This window comes from Mauremys mutica, chromosome 2 (assembly GCF_020497125.1).
Source record: "Mauremys mutica isolate MM-2020 ecotype Southern chromosome 2, ASM2049712v1, whole genome shotgun sequence".
Taxonomy (NCBI): domain Eukaryota; kingdom Metazoa; phylum Chordata; order Testudines; family Geoemydidae; genus Mauremys; species Mauremys mutica.
Genome location: NC_059073.1, coordinates 252,950,873 through 252,974,542, shown reverse-complemented (window position 1 = coordinate 252,974,542; position 23,670 = coordinate 252,950,873). Strand labels below are relative to the sequence as shown.

Here is a 23,670-nt window from a genome sequence, read left to right as displayed (position 1 = left end):
TCGTCTGCTTGAGTGTCAGGCAACAGCAAACAACAATTCTAAAGTATGGTGCTCAGTCTAGCCCCCTCCGCTGTGTGTTATACTTTCCCAGCCTAGAAAAAAAAAGTTCTCTGCCCCTGGAAGTCATAGCCATCCTTAAAAGGACTATTCCAGAGTCTTGATTTTAGAGGAATCCTTCTGCCTCAGAAGCCTTTCAATCAAATTTAACTAGCTCAAAATAATTGTGCTAACAATGCCAGCCACTGGGAAACAGGCAAACATTCTTGAAGCCCATTAAAGGGCCATTGCCACTTAGAAGAAGGGAAATAGTCTCAGTGGATGCTCCTGAATCTCAAAAATAGCCACATTTTTCAATAAATAAACGATAAAAAACATATGATAGGGATATTGTAATTCTTCCCAAGCCAAGCATTACAAACCCAGGAAATGTGGAGTTTAGGTTAGTGGTAAGGTAAGAAATGTCATGCAGTAGCCATATGATCATGATTGATATTTTAATGTTTGAATCCAGATGAAACTGATTTTTAAAGACACTGATTTTTAAAGGCTAACTTTTCTTTTATATATTTTCCCCTTATGGCATCACTGCTGGGTGGAGTCAAGGTTGTTTGGGTGCCTTAACAGTGTGTTTCTTACCTTACCAGGTTAAATTTTCTTGCAAGATGTTCTTGCAGACAATGGGAGAACTTTTATTCCTTGTTGTCTACAGAGGCGTAGCCTTGACTGCAAAATTTTACATTGTTAAAGTTGTGGCTGTGAATGCTGTTCCATTCTTGTCCTACGGTCTATGTTTACAGCTTGGCATTATACATGAACTTGCACCAGACAACTCAGTGATGTTTTGCAGGTTAGAGTAGAAGTGGATACCCAAGGTATTGTTCAGAGATACTGTGATTTATTTAAGGGTGATGGTATTTTGTTCATGGGATATGCATGGTCTCTGCAGTTGGATTTGAACACCAAGCCCTTTGTACTGCCTGAACATTGTGTAGCTCCTGCACTTGTGGACAAGGTCTGAGCAGAAGTGCAGTTCACAAAAGATACTGGTATCATTTGGGAGAGGGAAGGGCCTACAGATTGGCGCTCACCCATGGTGATCGTATATAAGAAGAATGGCAATATTTGAGTGCACAGATTTTAGGGCACTTAATAAATATATGAAAGGTGAGCAGTTTCAATTACCAACCTTCAAAAAGGTAACATACCAGGTAAACAGATCCTGGATTTTCTCTCTGTTAGACTACCAATCTGATTATTGACAAATACCTGTGGCTGAACATTTGCAGCTGTTACTGACTTTTAGCATGCCATTTGGGAGGTACTGCTATCAGTGACTCTTTTTTGGCTTACTCTGTGCTCCAAAGGTATTTCAGAGAGTGGTCTCTCAACTCCTGGATAACATTCAGGGAGTATGTTACTATTTGGATGACATTCTTGTCTTTGTGAAGACTCTTCCTGAGGATAATGATATTCTGGGCCTCTGTCATAAGGCCATTGATCTGCTGAGCATGAGGCTGCAGTGGTGGATTATTCATTTGCAGCAGTATGACTTTGATTTGGTACGTATCAAAGGAAGATATCATTTACTTGCCAAAGCTCTTTCAAGAAATTCTGCTAGGTTGGTAAGCTCATATACTGAAATGGAAGAGTGCACCATATGCTTTTTACAGAAAGATTGATTTAGGATGGACTGCTGATGCCACTCTCTGCTGAACTGTGCAAGGTGATATGTGCTTTACAGGAAAATTTTGTCTACATTCTACAAAATTCATTCTGAGCTCATGGTGAAGACATGCTTCTCAACATGTCTTATGCAAAGGAGACAGAGTGATCATTCCAGCAGTGTTTTGACAACCAATCCTGGATGTGGTTCATGAAGGACTTTTGGGACTAATGAAGATGAAAGAACCTCTTTGTAGTTATGCTTGGTGGTATAGGGCTGCACTCAGACATTGAGCCTGTGACAGTGCACAGAACTACTTTTCCTCTAGCTCCTTTGAAACCGGTTGTTGAAAAAAGACCATGCCAGAGAATTGAAATGGATGGTACTAGCTCCTTGATTGCACTGCATGGTTACACTGTTATAGATTATTACTCACTTTGCCCCTTTGCATTCATAATGTTACAAAGCACCTCGAAGGAGCTCAGGATTTTCCTAACCACTTTATTTGCAGTTTTGGCCTACAGAAAGCCTTGTTTTAGATAATGGGACACCTTTTGCATCAAAAGAGTTTGAAGGCTTTCTCATGAGTATTGGTATGGTACATTATAAATCTGCTGTGTACCAGCTCCAAGGAAATGGGATAATGGCGAGACTGGATGGACTCTGAAGAAGCGTGTAGCTCGCATACTGGAGGAATGTCGAGGTACATGCTTCTCCATTGCATTAAGTCGTGCTTTATATAGTATTCAGAATACACCTCATTAAAATATTGGAGAGGCCCTGGTCTATCAGCTCTTCAGCTAACCTATAAGGAAAAAGTTTTCTGTGCTAATGGAAAAGGTTCATCCCAACCCTTTGCTTGAAGTCAACTGATATGACTAGGAAATATCTGAGTTTCAACAAGCATATCCATGCAAGAATCCAGGCATTCTATCCTGGACATGTCTGTTATGCAAGTGTCTGGAAGCATTTTCAATACTCGTGATGTGATCTTGTGGGCTGCACGGTATGGAGCGTGGCAAGAACCACAGGGAGAATACATTGTTAACCAGAGAGATATACTGCCTACTGAAAGGGGAACAGAGGGATGCTCTTTCTGCATATGATTATGTCATATGGCCAGTTGGGTAATGTTGCACCACAGCACCAACATCTGCCCCTTGAGCTGAATCAGAAGTATAAGCTATCGCTGTGGGATCACCCGGTGCCTTCAGCCAGGCACCGCTGAACTCAGGGGAGAAGGAAGCAAAGTGTGATGACGTGTGTGTGTTGCCTCCCTGCTTCCTGCTCCTTGTTTCTGGTTCTTGCTCCCTGAACTCAGTGTTCCTGTTCCTGTTTAAGACTGTGTTTGCATGCATAACATTGGATGTGTGTAGCTGCTCACGGCCCACTGCTATATATCAGCTGTTTGGGCTGTTATCGTGTTTTTTTAGACAGTTGCTGAGCTAACTAGTTCATGGTTATTACATGTTTTCATTGACAACCTATCTGCATATCTTGCTTCATTTTTGTGTGGTTTTGGATTGCCATTCGGGAGTGTATCAGAGCATAACACTTTACATATTTGATTTTCTTACAAGTGTAACCTTAACTGTGAATTTCCTGAGTTTTTAATGCTTGTTGTTGAGATAATTAAAATATCCTTGCAATGATTTTTACCCTTACATTATAAATACATATTCTCAACCTTAACACAATCTTAACTTTGTTTTTGTCTAGGAATGTTCTTAGTTTTTAAAAATTATTATAAACATCATACTCAAATACTAAACAAGAAACCCAAAGTGAATGCTACCATGCAATACTTCTATTGATCTGAAAATATAAAGTATTAAATCAGTTTTTAAAAAGTTTTACTTTTAAGGCCAGGTTCACTGGTATGCCAGAGCACTGCAAAATGGTCAGAATCTACTAGCCAGTTAAGCTGGATGTACAGCTGCTTTGCATCACCAGAGCAACACAAAGCAGCCAAAGTGTACTGATGAATCTGCCCCTTAATTTGCAATAGACATATTGGTTTGGAGGGCTGTGTTGAAAGACTGGTGCTGTGTGAAAGGAGCAATGGGAAGCTCAGTCCCTGAGTCCAAATATCTCTGTTATTTAAAGGCTCCCATTGCACTCCTGCCTCAGTTTCCATGGCAGTACTGTCTTATTATGCCAGGGGGTCAAGGAAGCAGTGCCCTGGGGAGCCTTTCAAGCACTGCTGTCCAAGGTAGCATGCAGCCATGGAATCTTTAAAGTACAGGGACAGTTGGCCATGGAATCTGCCAATGAGAACTCTTGGCACATGTGGACAAGGCTCCCTTATACCACTGAATCATTACAACCAACAGAATTGGTGCATGCAAATTATCTTCAGAGGAAAGGTGGGGATTGGTTGGGTTATCTCTGATGTTACAATGACCTCACTTTAGAGTTACCTGAGGTGTTGACTTGAGCCATGATAGCCTCTTTAATCATAACAATTAGACAAAATAATTGTTAATAATAGCCCTATTTTTTTCAAATATAGTCCATGAATAAGTTTCAATAAGGTTTCAGTTAATTTTAACTATATGGAATAAGGTTTCAATTAATTTTAACTATATGGAAAGTTTGAAGTATCTGAATTATCCATTGTTACAGTCATTTGAAACTAACAAAACACTGACACAGGTTACATTTTTTAAAGGATCCAGTTTTTAATTAACTTGAACTTAAACTAATTAATTGATTTATTTGTAAATTCTCAGAAAACTCATTCTGTACTCCAAAAATAAGTACTGTAACTTTGGGGAGGATACTCTCTATATAATTTTCATACAAAATGAAGAAGTTGAATGCCTGCTTTCAGTACAAAATGGAATTCAACATTATTTATGGTGTTGCAATTAATGCTTCCAGAATTATAGTGGTGCTGGTAGTGAAACTTATAGTTAAGGTTGCTTAACACTTTTCATTATAAAACCCCTGTTTTCAGTTACTTACAACATAGCAAAACAACAACCATTTGAGTTGAAATTTTCCAGGTTGGGTTTCTATCTCAAGTTTCAGCAAATCTGTTGAGCCATTATGAAAAACAAAGTTAGGGGAGAATACCTTGTTTAGCCCATGTTAAACATTCTTACAACCTTTAGGTTGAGAAAACCTTAATTCAATACTCCTATGCATATACATTATGGTACAGTCTTTAATTACATGATCACACACTGTTTTTCCAAAGGACCACAACCTCATTTATGCACATGCTTAAGTGGTTGCTTGATTGGGGTCCAAAAATTGAATATAGAAAAGAATAGGATACACTGGAGGGCCCACGGGGGAGTTAGATGTTTTTTTAAACTTAGTTTGATCTAACCCTCTTCTTCAGAAACATAATGATGGGGTGGTGAGGGTTCATGATGGAGGTTAGTGTTTGTCTCACAGAAGATGAGTCTTTCAGAGGAATGATATTACAAGAACAGCTTTTTCAAATAAAATTCTATAAATGTTCCCCTGATGTATACCTGAAGTAAGGTTAATCAAATACCACTATAATATTTTTCCTGTAATTACTGGCTTTCTCTAATGGAAACATTTTAACAATAGATTAAGGAGAACTCCCTTGGAAAATATGCAGAAAGAAAAAATAGATGTATTCGGCTGTATATTATTTGGTGGGTCATTGCTATGTAGAGTTTAGCAAAACTGTCTACTGGGTAGATAATATTCATGTATTTAGTCTCCAATAGTCAATAGATTGTTCCACTTTTGCTGAGCCCTAAGTAAAAATGCTGCAGCAAGAAATGAAAAATATTGCTCTCTTCCGATTTTTTCCTAGTGTGGCTTGTACTTCCTTTGGAAGAGGTCAAGGCTTCCTTAGCCTCACAGAATGAGAAATGCTGTATATTAGCTTCTGCCTTCTGTCTTTTAAATATGGTGCAACAATATTTGAGTTTATGATAGCATTAGAAATGCCAAATAAGTACACATTAATCTTTAACGCCCAGGATGTTTTTTTTCCTTGTAAAATTGTAGATTATATTGAAATCTACTAACTTTTGATGGGGGGATTTTTCACTCTCCTCATTGTTTTTGGATATAGCTACAAACTGGCTCCCTGCTCCTACAAACATTCAACTTTATGCACAAGTTGTCAGTGAGACTAATTGTGAATAAAGTATACCATGTGCATAAGTGTTTGCAGGATCAGGTCTAAGTGAAAAGTTTCAAATGCTCTATTTATAAATTCTTGTTCTGTCTCTTTTTTCATCTGAGAGCATGCATTCATATTTGGTTAACATTTCAGTAAGTCCAAAGATTGCCAAAATTTGATAACTAAAGAAGTATGTGTCGTGTTTTATTAATGTCCTTGGCACAAACTGTTAAAACTTCATAGCGTGAGGTTGCATACTCTGTATTTGGTCTTCTCTGTTACCAAGGTTATAGTTGTTGCTAAGAGTTAGATTTGCTAGCAGAAATGTTAAAGTAAATTAAGCCAGTGTCCCAGAAAAAATGTAAGCATATGATCCCCACCAGCCATCCCTCTCAGTCTATCAAAGAGCAGATATGTAATGATGGTCCTTTAAGATGTGAGACATATGGACCAACTGGGGACACAATAGGCCCCAAACAAAGTGGAAATCATATACAAGTGGAACTTGGGTTTTCAGTGATATTTGCTCCTGGTGGTTTAATGCTAGAAATTACAGTGATAAAAATGGGACATGACAAAATCAGGTCTGCCTGGGATTGTGGGGAAATATTCTGTAAATATGCTTACTGCCTGCTGAAAAATGTGACTCATAACCATCACTGCATGTAGCATTTCCAACTGTCCTACTGTTATCCATTGTATGGTGCAGGACTTCTACTCAGGAACCTTGGTAGCATATGATTTGTTGACCAATGATAAAGGCACCTTTGGGGCCAGATTGTGACAAATAGGCACTGGTGCACAATGTGGGAGGTCTGGAGCTGTTGTGCCTCAAGGGGAACTCTATCAGGAATTGTGCCTCATGAGTCACAATTGCTCCCAGCGCTGCCTGTACATAGGGAGAGTGTACACACTTTACCACTCCTTTGGATGGTTCAACTTTCTCATTACCAGAGCAGCTGACCAGCATCCCATATCACTGTCTCCTCCCTACCACTTTGATGTGACTTGCTAGGAAGGAGTGGTCCCTGCACTGCTCTGCGTTTAGGGAGTGGTGCTGTGTCTGGTCCTTACATGAAGTGTGCAGGGTAAGAGGGAAAGCATTTTTCACCCTCCACTCCACAAACCACAGCCAGACACAGACCCTCTTTATTACTCTGTGCCCTGCATCCTAGACTTTTACTGATACACAGATTTCTGTCTTGTTACTACCCTTTGTTATGTCTCATTAGTATATGAATAATAGAGGTATGTTTCATCCTGATTGCTAACAGCTGAGGCAAGTTTATTCAAATGTTTGGCTGTATCCTGAGAAAGGACCAGAATTCACAGCTCTGCAGGCATATAGGTCCTGAGGTTATTTGGAGGCATTTCATAGCCTTAGAACTTCTTTCTGTTGGAATCCTGGAGGATTCTTGTCTTTATTGTCATTTTGGAGGTGTGTTAGAATGTATCTTCAAGGAAGAGATGGACTCTGGATTTTCCTTGGAGGGCTGAGGAAATACTCCCATAGTACCAGCTATATACTTAAACTAGTCTTTCAACCTGGGTTGAACATTTTGCTGGTGACCTGAGCTCAGTGATCTTGAGCATTTCAGCATAGAAGCTACTAAGTCACCCTTGATCAATGCCTATGTCTCTCTGTTTCTGTCTGGTCCTGTAGGTTGTTGATTCCATTTGGTTTTAGCGGTTCCTTTAGTAGTATTGTTACCAACTAAATCCTCTTTTTTGTCTCAGTTGTAGATGTTTAAACAGCTATTATCAGCTGTAATGGGGAGTTCTTGCTTTCCTGCCCCCTTGCTGTACCATGGAAACATTGAGGTCATGGGAGGTTTTCCTCGTTCTTAGCTATAGACAAGGTATAGAACTCTCCAGCTGACCTCTTTCTTGTAAGTCACACTCTGATTAACCTAGACTGCTTCTCACTACTATTAGTTTCCTCATATGATTTCTGTGCTGGGCTTGCCACATTTTTTGCAGAGAAGATCAAGAGATTCTGGGTTGTACTCAATGGACCTTTTGATTGTTAGAATTGCAATCTCGCACTAGACTGTTCTCTGCAGTTGGGTTCACCATTGTTTATGCTGATGTCTGTAGTTTTTTCCCATCCTGGCTACTGAAAACTATAGACATGGCTGTGCAACTATTATTTACAGGAATTATCAGCTCTCAGCAGCTCTCAGAACAACCTGAGGACCTATATGCCTGCAGAACTGTGAATGCTGATCCTTCCTCATGATATGGTCAGACATTTGAATAAATTAGTGCTTTGCTTAGCAAGGGGATTGTGCTAATATTCTTGTCTTTAAAAAAATCCATATGCTTTCCAGCTACCATGCAGTATCAAATGCCTGCCATTTAGAGTAGGAGCTTGAGCATATACTGTCTTTTAAAGGTGCATCTTGAGACTAATGAGATCTTGGGTACGTTCCAATGCAGATTCAAGCCTTCTTTTGGATTGAATTTATAGTAGGGTCATGAATGATTTTTATACTGCTCTTGATTAGGATTAATTGGCTATTCTGGTAATTTTGTTCCTGGTGTTTTGATATTCCTGACCATATTTGATAACTTAAAGAGGCTGCCTGTGTGCCTGGGACACACAGTCCAAGTCAGTCAGTCAATATCGATGGATGATTATGTATTTCTCCAACGGATGTGAAATGTCATGCCCCTGATGGATCTATTATATCGCTCATGTTGCTCCGTGTATGCATACAGTACTAGAAGAGTGTTTCAATGTGTTGCTGCACGGAATTGTTGCAGCAGACGACTCTGAAATCTTCCTTACACTGACCTGGCTTTGCCACTGGCACTGCAGCACAGGCCACTGCATTTCAGCTGCCCAAATGGATTTGTGACATTCATGATTCATAATATGCTGATTCCCCCATTTGCTTTACTTTGCTAATGCCAAGTTGAGCCACAGAACACCTACTTCCTTACAATAAAATGACTATCTGCTTCTTAAAAAATCAGCTCAGACTGGCTCCAGCTCCCATATGCATCAGGGGCAGCGGGGCTTCTCCTTCAATCCAGAACTGTTGTGCATCTCTCCTTCAACTCTATATAGGGTTCCACACCTGAGCATGCTTCCTTTTCCTGTTTTGTTGCCAGTCAGTGAAAACCCAGATTTCTGCCTGAGAAGTTTGCCTGATTCTAATCTTTTGGGTTTAAAGCCTTTGATAATAATGATGAGAAGGGCTGTTGATTAATTGCAGTTAATTCACACAATTCAAAAAAAATTAATCATGATTAAAATATTAATCGCAATTAATCGCACTGTTAAACAATAGAATACCAACTGAAATTTATTAAATATCTTTGGATGTTTTTCTACATTTTCAAATATATCAATTTCAATTATAACACAGACTATAAATTGTACAGTGGTCATGTTACATTATTTTGTATTACAAATATTTGCACTGTAAAAATGATAAACAAAAGAAATAGTATTTTTGAATTCTCCTCTGACAAGTACTGTAGTGCAATCTCTTTATCATGAAAGTGCAACTTACAAATGTAAGCTTTTTTGTTACATAACTGCACTCAATAACAAAACAATGTAAAACTTTAGAGCCTACAAGTCCACTCAGTCCTACTTCTTGTTCAACCAATCGCTAAGAAAAAAAGGGGATTACTATTTATGGAAGATAATGCTTCCCACTTCTTAATTACAGTATCACCTGAAAGTGAAAATAAGCGTTCACATGGCATTGTTGTAGCTGGCGTTGCAAAATATATACATGCCAGATGTGCTAAAGATTCATATGCCTCTTTATGTTTTGGCCATTGTTCCAGAGACATGCTTCCATGATGATGACACTCGTTAAAAAAAGTGCATTCATTAAATTTGTGACTAAACTCCTTGGGAGAGAATTGTATGTCTCCTGCTCTGTCTTACCCACATTCTGCCATATATTTCATGGTATAGCCATCTCAGATGATGACTCGGCATATATTGTTTCTTTTAAGAACACTTTCACTACAAATTTGACAAAATGCAAAGAAGATACTAATGTGAAATTTCTAAAGATAGCTATAGAACTCGAACCAAGATTTAAGAATGTGAAATGCCTTCCAAAATCTGAGAGGTGTGGAGCATGCTTTCAGAAGTCTGAAAAGAGCAACACTCTGATGAAGAAACTACAGATCCCAAACCACCAAAAAAGAAAATCAACCTTCTGCTGGTGGCATCTGAGTCAGATGATGAAAATGAACATCCATTGGTCTGCACTGCTTTGGGACCATTATCGAGCAGAACCCATCATCAGCATGGACGCCTGTCCTCTGGAATGGTGGTCGAAGCATGAAGAGACATCTGAATCTTTACCATATCTGGCATGTAAATATCTTGCAACACCAGCTACAACAGTGCCATGCAAATGTCTGTTCTCACTTTCAGGTGACATTGTAAACAAGAAGCAGGCAGTGTTATCTTCTGCAAATGTAAACAAACTTATTTGTCTGAGTGATTGGCTGAACAAGAAGTAGGACTGACTGGACTTGTAGGCTCTAAAATTTTACATTATTTTATTTTTGAATGCAGGTTTTTTTTTGTCCATAATTCAGAGATTGCACTACAGTACTTGTATGATGTGAATTGAAAAATACTATTTCTTTTGTTCGTTGTAGTGCAAATATGTTCAAACAAAAATAAATATAAAGTGAGCACTGTGCATTTTGTATTCTGTATTGAAATCAATATATTTGAAAATGTAGAAAACATCCAAATATATTTAAATAAATGGAATTCTATTATTGTTTAACAGTGCAATTGATCACAATTAATTTTTTAATTGCTTGACAGCCCTAATGAGCAACCCTCAAAAAATGAGACGGTTTGATATGAATACGCAGCCAGGAGGTTAGAGCTTAGCCAAACTTTAATCTTTGTTTGAGCTCCCTGACTGTGCCCCTTTTCTCACTGCATCACCCCCAAATCCTTCCAGTGACTCAGGCCCCAGTTTGCTCCCTTTTTACAACCAGTTTCATCATTTCTTCCCATAGAAATTGACTTCAGTGAGTTGGTTACACAATTGCACTCTTCTTTTGTTGGAGGCAAGGTGTTTAGGGCCTTCTTGCTTTCTCCTCTAGTCAAGAGAAAACCTCTGAGTGAAGATGCACTGTGGTGGTAGCAGGAGATAGCAAGGAACTGATGGGCTCCAGGAGTCCTGGCAGCTGCACTGGATCACATTTTATTTTGTTTATTTCTTTATGTAATTAGTTAGTTTACTTTCAACACATTTCTGGAAGATTTTTATCTGGGGCCAGATTCTACCACTCTTATTAACATTGAGTAACACTGTTTTTTTGTTCATTCTACTGAGTAGTGCCATTGATTTCAGACTCTGTCCCCAAATACTCCTGGAGGTCAATCTAAGGGACAGATTCTGTCACTGTAAAAGCAGCAAAGAGTCCTGTGGCACCTTATAGACTAACAGACATTTTGGAGCATGAGCTTTTGTGGGTGAATACCCACTTCGTCGGATGCATGTCAACCTTCGTCGGATGACATGCATCCGATGAAGTGGGTATTCACCCACGAAAGCTCATTTTCACCCACAAAAGCTCATGCTCCAAAACGTCTGTTAGTCTATAAGGTGCCACAGGACTCTTTGCTGCTTTTACAGATCCAGACTAACACGGCTACCCCTCTGATACTTGAGATTCTGTCACTGTTACTCCATCGATTGACTAGAGCAACATGTGTAGTAAAGTGCTACTCAACAAGAGTATCGGGCTCAATGCAGAGTAACTGGATGAAATTCCCTGGCCTGTGTTATACAAGAGATTAGGCTAATGGTCTCTTATGGCCTTAAAATCTATGAATCTACAAAAACGGGCAGAATCTGGCTGTGACAGGTTGCCCCCCTTCCCCGGTGCCACCTGGTGTACTGGAGTCCCAGTGAGCCTGCCCGTTCTACCAGCCTGGGCTCCCTCCCCCTGTCCTGCTGTATTAGGCCCTCAAGCCTCCTCTAGGACATACACAGGTAGGGCCACATCCAGCTGCAAAAGGACACAGACACTCAGATCAGCTCCGTGTGCAAAGACTCAGCTCAGGGATTGCCCAGCGCTCAAGTGTACACCTGCTCTGGAGTGTAAACCCAAAATTGTATTGTCTTGCGCTGCACAGAAATCTATACAGAATAAGTTCATGAAATCTGCCCCCTCCCTCAATGTGGAGGAAGATTTGCACAGTTATGAATTACACAAACTGGCATTAGAATGAACAAAAAAACAAGTTTATTAACTGCGAAAGGTAGATTTTAAGTGATTCTAAGGGATAGCAAACAGACTAGAGCAGATTACTGAGCAAATAACACAAACATGCAAACTAGGCTTAATACACTAAAAAAGTTGGCTACAAATAGTAATTTCTCACCCTAAATGTTTTCTTAAGCAAGTTGCAGAATTTCTTGATGACAAACTGCTCTTGCTCGCAGCTTAAAATTCCAGGTATATCATTCATGGGTCAGACACAATTCCTAGCCTGGGTTCAGTACTCCCCACCACCTGGCCCTTTTGTCTTTTGTTTCTTAGATGTTTCCAACTTTAGCGACCCAAGGACCCCCATTTTGATTTACATTTTTTGCGGCCCCCCCAAGCCCTCCGCTCAGCCTTAGGTTCTGCCCCCACTCCACCCCTTCCCCCAAGACCCCACCCCCACCCCATCTCTTCCCACCCCCACTCCACCTCTGCCCCTCCTCTTCCCCACCTCTTTCTGTCCCCTCCCCCAAGCATGCCCTATCCCTGCTCCTTCCCCTCCCTCCCAGCGCCTCCTGCATGCCACTGAACGGCTGTACCCCAGCATGTAAGAGGCACTGGGAGGGAGGGGAAGGAGTTGATCAGCGGGCCAGGATCAGCAGACCCTTGCAGACTCCCAGCGGTCTTTGGACCCCAGTTTGAGAAATGTTGCATTAGCAGAACCGGGTTAGACTGGTATTCTAGAAGTTAAGCAATCCTTGTTAGATTTCTAAACTAATCTAGTGCACTGCTGTTCATTTTACGTCAACAGGGCAGAGGATTTAAAATGGATATGTGGCACTTTGACTAATGCAACTTTTTTTCATTCCTTTCTAATAATTTGATGAAGATGACCATGATAGCCTTTTAGAAAGCCTTTAAGATCACCTTAGATGATCTTAAAACTGTGAACAGACTGACAAATATGAAAGTGAGGGGGGAAAAATCATTTGGCCTGGAAACCATGAAAATCAGACAGTGTGCTGAATGCTAAATATTCAGGAAGTATATGTAACAAAACCATGGTTAGGCAAGAAAGTGTAAGAACATAGATCCCTATCCAAACAAAATCATAGACAGTCTTTGGGGGCCCCTCTCCCCCCGGCATTTTTGAGAGGAGGGGGAAAGGACTAAATTATGTGGTCCCAATCCAGTAAATTATTTCATGCAGATGGATGCTGGCACCATTTCAGAGCTCAAGTGGTCCCTTGCATAGAGTACTTTGCAGGACTGGAGCCTATGTTGTGTTCAAGGGAGACATGGGTGAAGGAAAGGAGCTGAGTTTTGTGCAGATTTTCTCCCACAAGCTTTTTAGTGTGAGGCCTGATTCTTCATAAGCATTTATACAGCACCTACCACAATGGAGTCCCAATACTGAGCTGAGTGTAATGTTCCTGATCTGTTGGTGAACACTGACACACATAGCATAGACACACAACACAGGAAGTTCCAAAAAACAGACCCTTACCAGGAGTCATGCTGACTGCTCCACATTCACTACCTGGGGTGCGCCACTACTGGCCTCTGGGCGCTACTGTCATATAAATATTAAATCATGAAAAATGCCTAGATGGCCTGAATTTGTTGGGATGGTACCTAGTACCACCTCATATTTACTGTTGGACATAGATCCTGTTCTAATTAAATTAGCGGTAATGTCTTTATATTAACCAGACTATCATATCTTTTTATTATTATTTTATTTATATTTCAGTAGCACCCAGGAGCCCTGCTAGGCATGATACAATTATAGAACAAAAAGATGGTCCCTGCCCCAAAGAGCTTACAATCTAAATTTAATCTGCAGACCTGATACTGAAGTTTAACATTTGAGACTGCCATACCACCCATTTACTAGATGCTAGCTTGTGAATTTGACCCTAGGTTTCTTCTTGACCAAAATAATGGGCAAATCATTTTCTGTATGTCTTTCCCATAAATTAGCTCTTTGGGGAGGGTACATCTTTGACGCTCTATTGTATAACCTCACACAACGTGGCCTTGATCCTGATTGGGGTCTTTGGGAGCTGCCGCATTACAAATAATACATAAAAAATGGGTATGACTACACAGCAACTACACACCTGTGTCTGGCCCACGCCAGCCAACTCGGGCTCACAGGGCTCCAGCTCTGAGGCTGTTTCATTGCTGCGTAGACTTCTGGGCTCGGGGTGGAGCCCTGACTGTAGGATACTGTGGGGTGGGAGGGTCCCAGAGCTCTGTCTCCTGCCTGAGCCTGGAAATCTACATAGCAATGAAACAGCCCCACAATCCGAGTCCCATGAGCCTGGCTGGCATGGGCCAGACATGGGTTTTTCTTTGCTGTGTAGCCATACCCAATGTGATCACCCTTCATGCTATATTGTAATTAATATACACAAGGAGGAATTAAGGATACACATTCAGCCTTAGGTCTGGCATTTCCCGAATCTGAAGTGCTTAACTGTGCAACTTCAATGTTCTCTTAAGTTCTTTTGTATATAATAATATATAGTAGAAAGGAATTAACTGCTTTTTTATTCTGTTTGAAGACTGTTTGAATTTTCCTGGAAAGGATGTACATATATTGGGATTCACTTTTTCACCTATACAAACATTTTTCTTCACAATATATGGTATCAAGGATAATTGTGTTATTCATTACTGAATGCTGTCTCTGATATCAGCTGGAGCAAACTGTACTTAAAACAATATGTCCCCTATTGTTTACCTCTGAAAAATTAAATACAAAATTTAACATCAGTTTCATTTATAATTGTCTTTGGTCCATTTGTAGAACAGAAGTATAAAGCAGTGCTATTTTTTGAATGTCAGTCAAAATAAAACATCTTTTGAAAGCTCTTGGTATACAGTTACAGTACAGTAGTTACGCTGAATTACTGCATAGTGTATTTTTCAGTTGGCTCTGGATTTTTATGAACAGCATCTCTTTATAACTTTGCTTTTCATTTTGCCCTGAAATTCTGAGCACACACATTCTTTTGCAACATAAGATTTCTTAACACTGCCTTTGACAGTAGAGGGTACTTCCATTCACAGTATTGTTCTGATGGCCTGAGATGTGTCTCAAATGATAGTGGCAAAATTCTTTCATTGGGTAAACATTAATTGATCACACAAGTGACAGCTGGAGTGATCCATCCCTAACACACACACAGCTATAATGTCAATGTGCAATGGGATTTTTTGTATGAATAAAGATGACTCACATGAGTAAGGGATGCAAGTTTGTGCTTTAAATGTTTAACTTTATTTTAATAAAAATTATAATTATACCATGTATTTAAAAAAGCCAGAATGTGTTCATTTCATGGTATATTTTGGCTGGTTTATTGGCTTCTAGCATTAGAAAATTAAAACCCTGACCACAAAGATTTGAGGCTGACTTATAGCTCCTGTTCAGAGAAAGTGATCAGGTTGCATAAACTTTGTATAGCCACAAAATATGTAAATTAGGGTTGCCAGTTTTGTTTGGACATATTCCTGGAGGTTTCATCACATAATCTTTAATTAAAGATTCATCTTGAATTCCTGGAGTCTCCAGGACAATCCTGCAGGGTTGGCAACCCTAGTGTAAATAAAGATTAAAAGGTTTGAGACTGAACGAGACAGCAAATGGAATGAAAATTTTTATTGCTAAAAATATTTATCCTGGCTGAGTTCAATATATCAGATTAAAAGAGGATGACCTAAAGTACTTAAAGCATAGTTAATCTTCGTGCATATTGTCTTGATTAACCAGGATATTTCAAAATGCCATGTTTGCCTATTATAGGCAAAGAATTCTCAGTAAGAATTAAACTAAGGTAATATTTTCTAAGACAAAAGGGCACAGTCTATTCATGAATTACCTGGAGAGGATAAAAGAGAGGTGGTATGCAGAATATACATGTTGTAGTCAAAGCATTCAAGCCATGGCAGATGAGGGAGGCAGAGAGAGAGAGAAACTACAGTGGAACTCTGATTATCCAATCTAACTGGGACCAGGGCCAGATCAAATAACCAAAAATCCAGATAAACCAGAAAATAGGTGGCGGAGCTCAGGCTGTCAGCCCAGTGCATGGTGAGACTCCCTCTGAGAGCCCTGGCAGCTGCAGTTCCAGTTGTCAGCCCCAGGTGACTGGGGCTCTGGCTGTCAGCCCCAGGTGGCTGGAGCTCGGGCTGTCCCTTTTACCCCCCGCCCACATTCCCCCCCTACACGCACACCTCCAGGGTAGGCACGGCCCTTCTGCAGCCTCTTGACCTCAGTGCCCTGGCCAGTTGCCCACATGGCTGGCCCTGGGAATATGGGCAACTGAGGTCACTTCCATGATAGCATCGCCTTGCCATGGTTTTAGCCATGTAAAATGACCGTGACTAGTAAGTGAAAACATGTAGTAGTGCCATTAAATGCTAACTTAGATATTATTAATAAAATAAAAAAGGAGAGTCGCTGGAAAAAATAGCCCAAGATTATAAAATTGGAAAAAGCACAATATCGGATATAAACCATAATGCTGAGCAAATTTTTAAATACAGAATGAATAACTCTTCATCCCAGAAGACCATGAAGCAACTGAAGGACGCTGACCTAGATAAATCCCTTTGTCGATGGTTTATAGAGACAAGAGAGGAAGGCATTCTTTTTAATGGTCGTTTACTATGTGAAAAGGCTAAGAACTTTAATCAAGCTTTAGGAGGGGACGCATGTTTCTCAGCTACTGAGGGATGGCTCAGTCAGTTTAAAAACATCTGACAACTAAGAGTCACTGGAGAAAAGCTGTCTGCCAATTCGGGAGTTATTTCTGACTATCAGAAAAATAATAATAATTGCAAGATATCTTAGCTGAGCATAGCTCATCACCGGAACAAGTTTACCAGTGACGAGACTGATTTGTATTGGAAGATGTTGCCATCAACAGGGGCGGCTCTAGAAATCAGGCTGCCCCAAGCAGCGCGGTGCGCTGCGCCGCCCTTTCCCGGTCCCGCGGCGGGTCCCCTCTTCCCGCGGCTCCGGTTGAGCTCCCGCAGGCATGCCTGCGGCAGGTCGACCGGAGCCCGGGACGAGCGGACCTGCCGCAGGCATGACTGCGGCAGGTCCACCGGAGCTGAATGCCGCCCCCCCGGGAAAGGGCCGCCCCACGCGCCTGCTTGGCGCGCTGGGGTCTAGAGCCGCCCCTGGCCATCAAAAACACTGGTTGCCAGAATGGAAAGATCTGCACCAGGCTAGAGACAGAGCAAGGAATGTTTGACAATCCTAATGGTCTAATGCTGGTGGAACACACAACCTCCTGATAACTCATTGGTAGAGCAAGGCATCCATGTGCACTTAAAAATGCAAAATGAATGCTTTGCCCATCATCTATAAATCACAGGGGAAAGCATGGATGGACAGTGCTTTGTTTCATTAATGTTTTTAAAAAAACTTTTGTACTGAGGGCATGGGCTTATCTGAACAAAACTTTCGGCAGGATGTGTTTATCTTATTGCAGGATAATGCACCCACTCACCCTGATGACAGAGGGCTTACCTCCCATGATGCTTCTGTTTTTTTCTCACTCCACACTTAACATCTCTTGTGTAGCCTATGGACCAAGGCATGCTGGAGAGTCTAAACAATGCTATAAACAGCATCTTCTTAATTGACTACTGATGTCCGATGAAGCATCTGAGAATGAAGGCAACATGTTGCAGCGCTGGAAAAAATCAGTATCAAGGAGCTATTTATGGGGTTGAAGAAGCATGAGAAGACATTCCCAGGCCAACCTTACAAAAATCTTGGAAAAATCTGTGGCTTAAAGTTACTGCTGACACTCAGGACAGTGAAGATGCAGTTGCAAGCATCAATCCCTTGTGCAAGCTGTGGTAGTCATGAGGAATAAGGCAGCAACATATAGCTGCCTAAAACACTACACTGCAGAGACTACCAAAAACCAGCACAGTATCTGGCTTGTCCTTCCTCTCTGATGCTACCACTTGGTTTGTAACAATCTTAGGCCTCGCCATCAGCAGCTATCTCTCAAACATGGCAGGGAGCAGAAGTCCCTTTTCATTCATGTTTCTGGAAGCCTACATCAAATGAATGTGGGCCAGTAAATTGAAGAGAATAGGGAGACAAAGGGTGGCATTGGAAGGTGAAGCATTGGATGGGAGGACACAGTGAACTGAAGCATGAGAGCTGGAAAGCCTTGGAAATAGGGAGCAGAGAAAACTTTGCAAGGGTGGAAAGGGGAGAAAAGTTCTCTTATGAGGAGAGAGAGAGAGTGAGTTTTTGGAGAGTGACCCACGGAAAAGGAAGAGAAAGTGATGGGGTGGGGCAATTTGAGGAAGAGGAAGTAAAAGAGTAGGGAGGTGGAGGAGAGAAGAATCAAGGTAGTAGAGCTTAGGATAACAACTGGGGGGGTGGGAACTCAGAAAAGGAAATCAGTGGGAAGGAAAGAATTAGTGAAGGACTAGAAGAAAAGAAAGCAGGGCCGCCCGGGGTGGGGGGCAAGTGGGGCAATTTGTCCCAGGCCCTGGGCCTCGCAGGGGCTCCCATGAGAGTTTTTTGGGGCCCCTGGAGCGGGATCCTTCACTCGCTTCTTTCGCTCTGGGTCTTCGGCGGCAATTCGGCGGTGGGGGGCGGTCCTTCCGCTCTGGGACCTGCTGCTGAAGACCCCAGACCCCCTGAATCCTCTGGGTGGCCTGAAAGAAATGGGGGGAAGACCCAGAAAGGAGGGGGAAAGAGATGGAAAAAACACAGGGGAAGAGGGCAGCTAGATACCAGAAAAAAATAAAGGAGAAATAGTAACACAAGAAAGTGAGATGAGAAACTGGAAATTAAATAGAGATAAAGTGAAAGATACAGAAGAAGACAGTGTGGAATAAAGAAAAGACAGGGGAGAACAAAATTCACATACAGCTTCAAAATTCATAAATTTCATTTCTATTTTATTCACATTCATTCCAACCTGTCTTTTGGGTATGATCACAGGAAGTGAATTATTATATAATCTTAAAAATATATTTCCAACCGTACTTCTTTCCATTTTTACAATGGACAAGGTGTTAAAGGCACTTCACCTACAGGATCTGGTGCACCAAGGGTTTCCCTTGTGCTCTGGAGTGTGCTGTGAGGTTAGGATGTGGAGGAGGAATGTGGCAGGGAGCAGTATTCACCCTGACCTCATCCCTTTCCCATCCCTACACCTGCTTTCCCTATGCATGTGAAGAGCCAACGGTGAGAATTGCCTACTTTTCTTTGAAAATTTCCAGGTTTTCATAAAAAAAGAAAAACCAAAATTTTCCCATGAAAATGGGTTATTTCCTGAGAAAATTCTGCTTAGTCAAAAAGCCATTTTCCATTGGGGAAAAAAAAGTTTCTTCACAAAATTTTCAACTAGCTCAATCTCTGTGTTTCCTCAGAATTTTCCCCATGTTTCTCCCCCGCCCCCATAGTTGTTGCTTAGTCAGGCTGTACAAGTTTAGCACTTTAAGACATTCCTCAAAAATCAATCAATCCCAGCAGCTTCTAAAATGTGTTGTTGCTTTTCTCTGAATTCTAGTTTAACAGCTTTCTGAAGCAGAGGTACCAAGAACTGAAAGCACGATCTCAGGTGTAGTCTAGCTAGCATTGTATAGAAAGGTATTATTATTATCAGCTCTGTAATTTAACAATATTGTTTCTATAGCCCGAAACATGGCCCTCTTTGGAGCCATATCACAGTTCAAATTCAAACCACACTGGATGATCTGAATGGTCTCCACTAATATGTATGATTCTTTAGTATCAAGTACAGTTTCACTGTCCTCCAGTCCTGGAGGTCTGTACCCAGTGCCCATTGTGACTTCTTTGTTTTTCATTCCTGGAATCTGCATCCAAAGTTTTTACCGGTATACCCTTAGTTTTTAATTCTATACATTTGGCAATGTAGATACTTCATAGATAGTATCACCATTCCCTCTCTGCTCACTGGGCTCTAGTATATACACTGTACTCATCTCCATTCCAATTTAAATCAGTCAGCCTGCCATGCTTCTCTATCATTTGATATTACATATAGTTTTTCTTGCTTATTTCTCATATGGGTTGGATTTGTGCATAGATACTTCAGTACATTTCCTCCTTCATGTAATTTAATCTGCCTCCTTTACATTACATTTGTTCTATTTTATGAATGTCAAGCAAAACCTCATCCTCCCCTCATTTCCTAGTTTAAAGGCCATCTAACAGGTCTTGCCAATTATGAACCCAGGAGGTTGGTATTCCTTCTGCTTACTTGGAGACTGCCAGTTGCCTCCTATCAGAGAAGCAATTCCTGTGCTCTAGGAATCCAAACCCGCCTCTGTATGTACCACGGTCCTCTCCCTAAACGGGTGTCCAGAAACAGATCATCCCAACTTTTATCCTTGAGGCTTCATTCCCTTTTCATTTAGGACCTAACCCTACCAGTCGTTTACTTGAACCCCAAGGAGTGCCTTGTATGTGAAACCAACAATGGAGTGTATTTCAAAGGGTAGAGCTGAGCACAATCAACTGCCATTGAAGAGAATGGGCATTAAGTGGTTCAGAACCTCAGCATCTCACAGAAACATCCTCTAAATATTTCATGTCTTCTGATGATCTATTCATTATCCAGGATGGCTCCAAGATGGCAGTCTGAGCTTGTAAAACAATTCTGGTCAGTTGGATCAAGCCTCCCACAACATACATGATTTAATTAGATTGTACTTAATCAATTAATCAAACATTTTCTAAGAAACTGGTTTTGCCCAATGGTAGTGTGATGCTAGTGGGCCAGCTGCCAGATCATGCCAAGATCCCCATGTCTCAACTGAACAGTAACAGATAAATAGCTGGAATCGGTCTGGCTCACTTGTGGGTTATTATGGATAAAACAGGTATTGGAATGATAAGAAAACGTTTAGTGTTTAGACTCTATTAAATGCTTGTGCATTGCTGCCTGAATTACCTGTAATATCTGCATTCCATATTGTAATGAAGTTGTATTGTGAACCTCTATGACTGTATGATTTGCCATACAGCAGAGGGATGTTAATTAGTGTGCAGAGCTGCTCTTTTACAGAATTTGTTATGCCCGTTCCAAAAGAGGAGACCAGACCAGCTATGGGTGGATCTTACAACTGAAAACACACCACATCTGGATTGCAGAATTGTCAACAAGACTAAAGACTCTTGTTATTCTGCTCTCCTCCTGATGAAGATGAGTGATGCAAGCGGACTCCTCCCATCAGCTGAGTTTGCAGCTCAGAACTCATGGCAGGAGGAGTATAAAAATCCAGACAAAAAGAATTAGGTATCTCTATGTTGCTTGGTCTCTTGGGGGAAGGCAAAGTGTTTCTAGAGATCCCCAGCTGCTTAGACTGGGTTAGCCCTAAATAGGGTGGCCAGATGTCCCATTTTTAAAAGGTCAGTCCCATTTTTGGGGACTTTTTCTTATATAGGTGCCTATTACCCCCCCACCCCCATCCTGTTTTTTCACAGTTGCTATCTGGTTTCCCTAGCCCTAAAGGACAAATAGAGCTTGCTGATTACAGAAGCCTATATTACCTGTTGAAACCTAAGACTATAACTCATTTGAGTGTCTATGTTTGCTTGTTGTAACCTTGTAAATAATTATCTATTTCCTTTTCCTATTTAATAAATCTTCATGTAGTTTACTATAGAATTGGCTACAACCGTTGATCTAAGATAGCAATTGACCTGGGGTAAGTGAGTGGTCCACTGGAATTAGGAGCAACCTGAATATTGCTGTGATTCTTGGTGTAAGGTGCCATCTGTCACAGAGATACACTCGCCTGAGTGGCAAGACAGACCACAGTATCCAAGGGGACTGTCTCTGACTCCATGTTTAGGCTGTTAATGTGCCTGAGGAGTTTGCACTTGGTGCAGTTGGTTGGTAAAATCCAGTTTGACTCACAGTCAATTTGGGGTTTGTCCCCTGGTTTTTAACAGTCTGCCCTGGGGTTGGTATTCACTTTTGTGTCAGTGTTGGGAGCATTACAGACGGTGTTTACTGATGACTTCTGCTTAATCAGGATTCGTTTTAACAGATGATAAAGGCCAAGCTCATTCTTCCTTTCCTTACTTGGATATTAGTATCACATTTTCTTTCCTCCAGTCCTCTGTTACCTTTCCAGTCAGACAGACTTCTGTGGGTGTCTCTCCTCTTATACACATCATTATTTATATTTATATATTCTTTTACATGAAACTGTACAATTGGTGAGTTAGACAAATTGTACTGATATTTGTTTTCCCCAAAGTTCTTGGCATTAAATTGTCCTTGGTAGTTATGAAATAGTTAGGGAGGTAGCCCAGAAAACTGTCAGAAACCAGGTAAAAAGAGGTAAAACTGGTGAAACCTAGAAACTTGAACATCTCTCTTCCATTCCCCCTCAACCTCCATCCAAAAATGGGCAAATGCAAAGAAATCTGTCATGGAAGTGAAAGCTGACCCCAGGCAGCTTCAGCTTAAGTGATGCTCACTTGTACAGGATAACGCTACAGGAATTTCTCACATTCTCACAAATAGCCAGAATCCCTGTAGAGGTAATGCGACAGTCACTCACAATCATGTACACAGAAAAAAAAATCTCACCAGAAAGACAGATCACATACATATTAAATGAAAATAGTGTTAAATAAAGTACTGAATTTCACATTAGGCAAAATGATTCTCAAGTAATAAATTTGCTCCAAATAACCTACAACATTGTTACAGCCAATTAAATCCTTTAAATTTTTAAAACAATAATGCTTTATTCTTAAAAAGTAATGACAACAGATGGATTACAAAGCTTATTTTGTTTCTTTAAACAGAAATCTGTATTATGCTTCAGCTGTGGGAGGAGCAGCCCTGGCATACCTTTTCAAGACATGATGCCTATGGAGCCTAGAGGGTCATTGTATGGGTGCTCCTTGCAACACCTATAACAGTGATTCTCAAACTTTTGTACTGGTGACCCTTTTCACATAGCAAGCCTCTGAATGCGACCCACTTTCTAAATTAAAAACACTTTTTTATATATTTAACACCATTATAAATGCTGGAGACAAAGCAGGGTTTGGGGTGGAGGCTGACAGCTCACGACCCCCATGTATTAACCTCAGAACCCCCTGAGGGATACCAACCCCCAGTTTGAGAACCCCGACCTATAAAAATATGCAGTTGGTACTCTCCCATGCTGCCCCCTCAGTGGGACATGGCCCAATCATGTATCCTCTGGGTTGTGCCAGCACTGCAGGCAGCGCTTGTCACCTCTGACCCCTGGCTCTTTAAATTTGCACCCAGGCCAGTTTCTGGTTTGTCTACATGCTATTCATGTAGTTTATGCTGCAGTTGCTTACACATGTATGATGCACACTCCAACAGCTGCATAAAAGCTCTGCAAAAGAAGCAAGGATATGTGCCTGTAAGGAAGTGCTAAATCATAAGAATCCTACATTTAGAGCCATATATAGAAGCCAGTGAACTTCTTTTCTAAAGCTTCATCTAACACTGCAGCTGTTTTGAGATTTCTGATGGCTCTTCAGATCAACAACAAGATACAGGTTTAAAAAAAATCTATTTCAGAGCAACAAGATTAGCCTGCAAACTTGCTTTAGGTTTAGAGCTGTAGCTTTCTCTTTGATCTGTTCTACGGATCTGAGAATCCCGGTATG

The 23,670-nt window shown here is 40.9% G+C and overlaps 1 protein-coding gene across 1 annotated transcript in view; it reads left to right on the top strand.

Moving 5' to 3' along the window:
* Window positions 1–23,670, top strand: part of ZNF804B (zinc finger protein 804B) — a 376,092-nt gene that overhangs the window by 84,847 nt on the left and 267,575 nt on the right. The gene's annotated exons all lie outside the window — the stretch shown is intronic.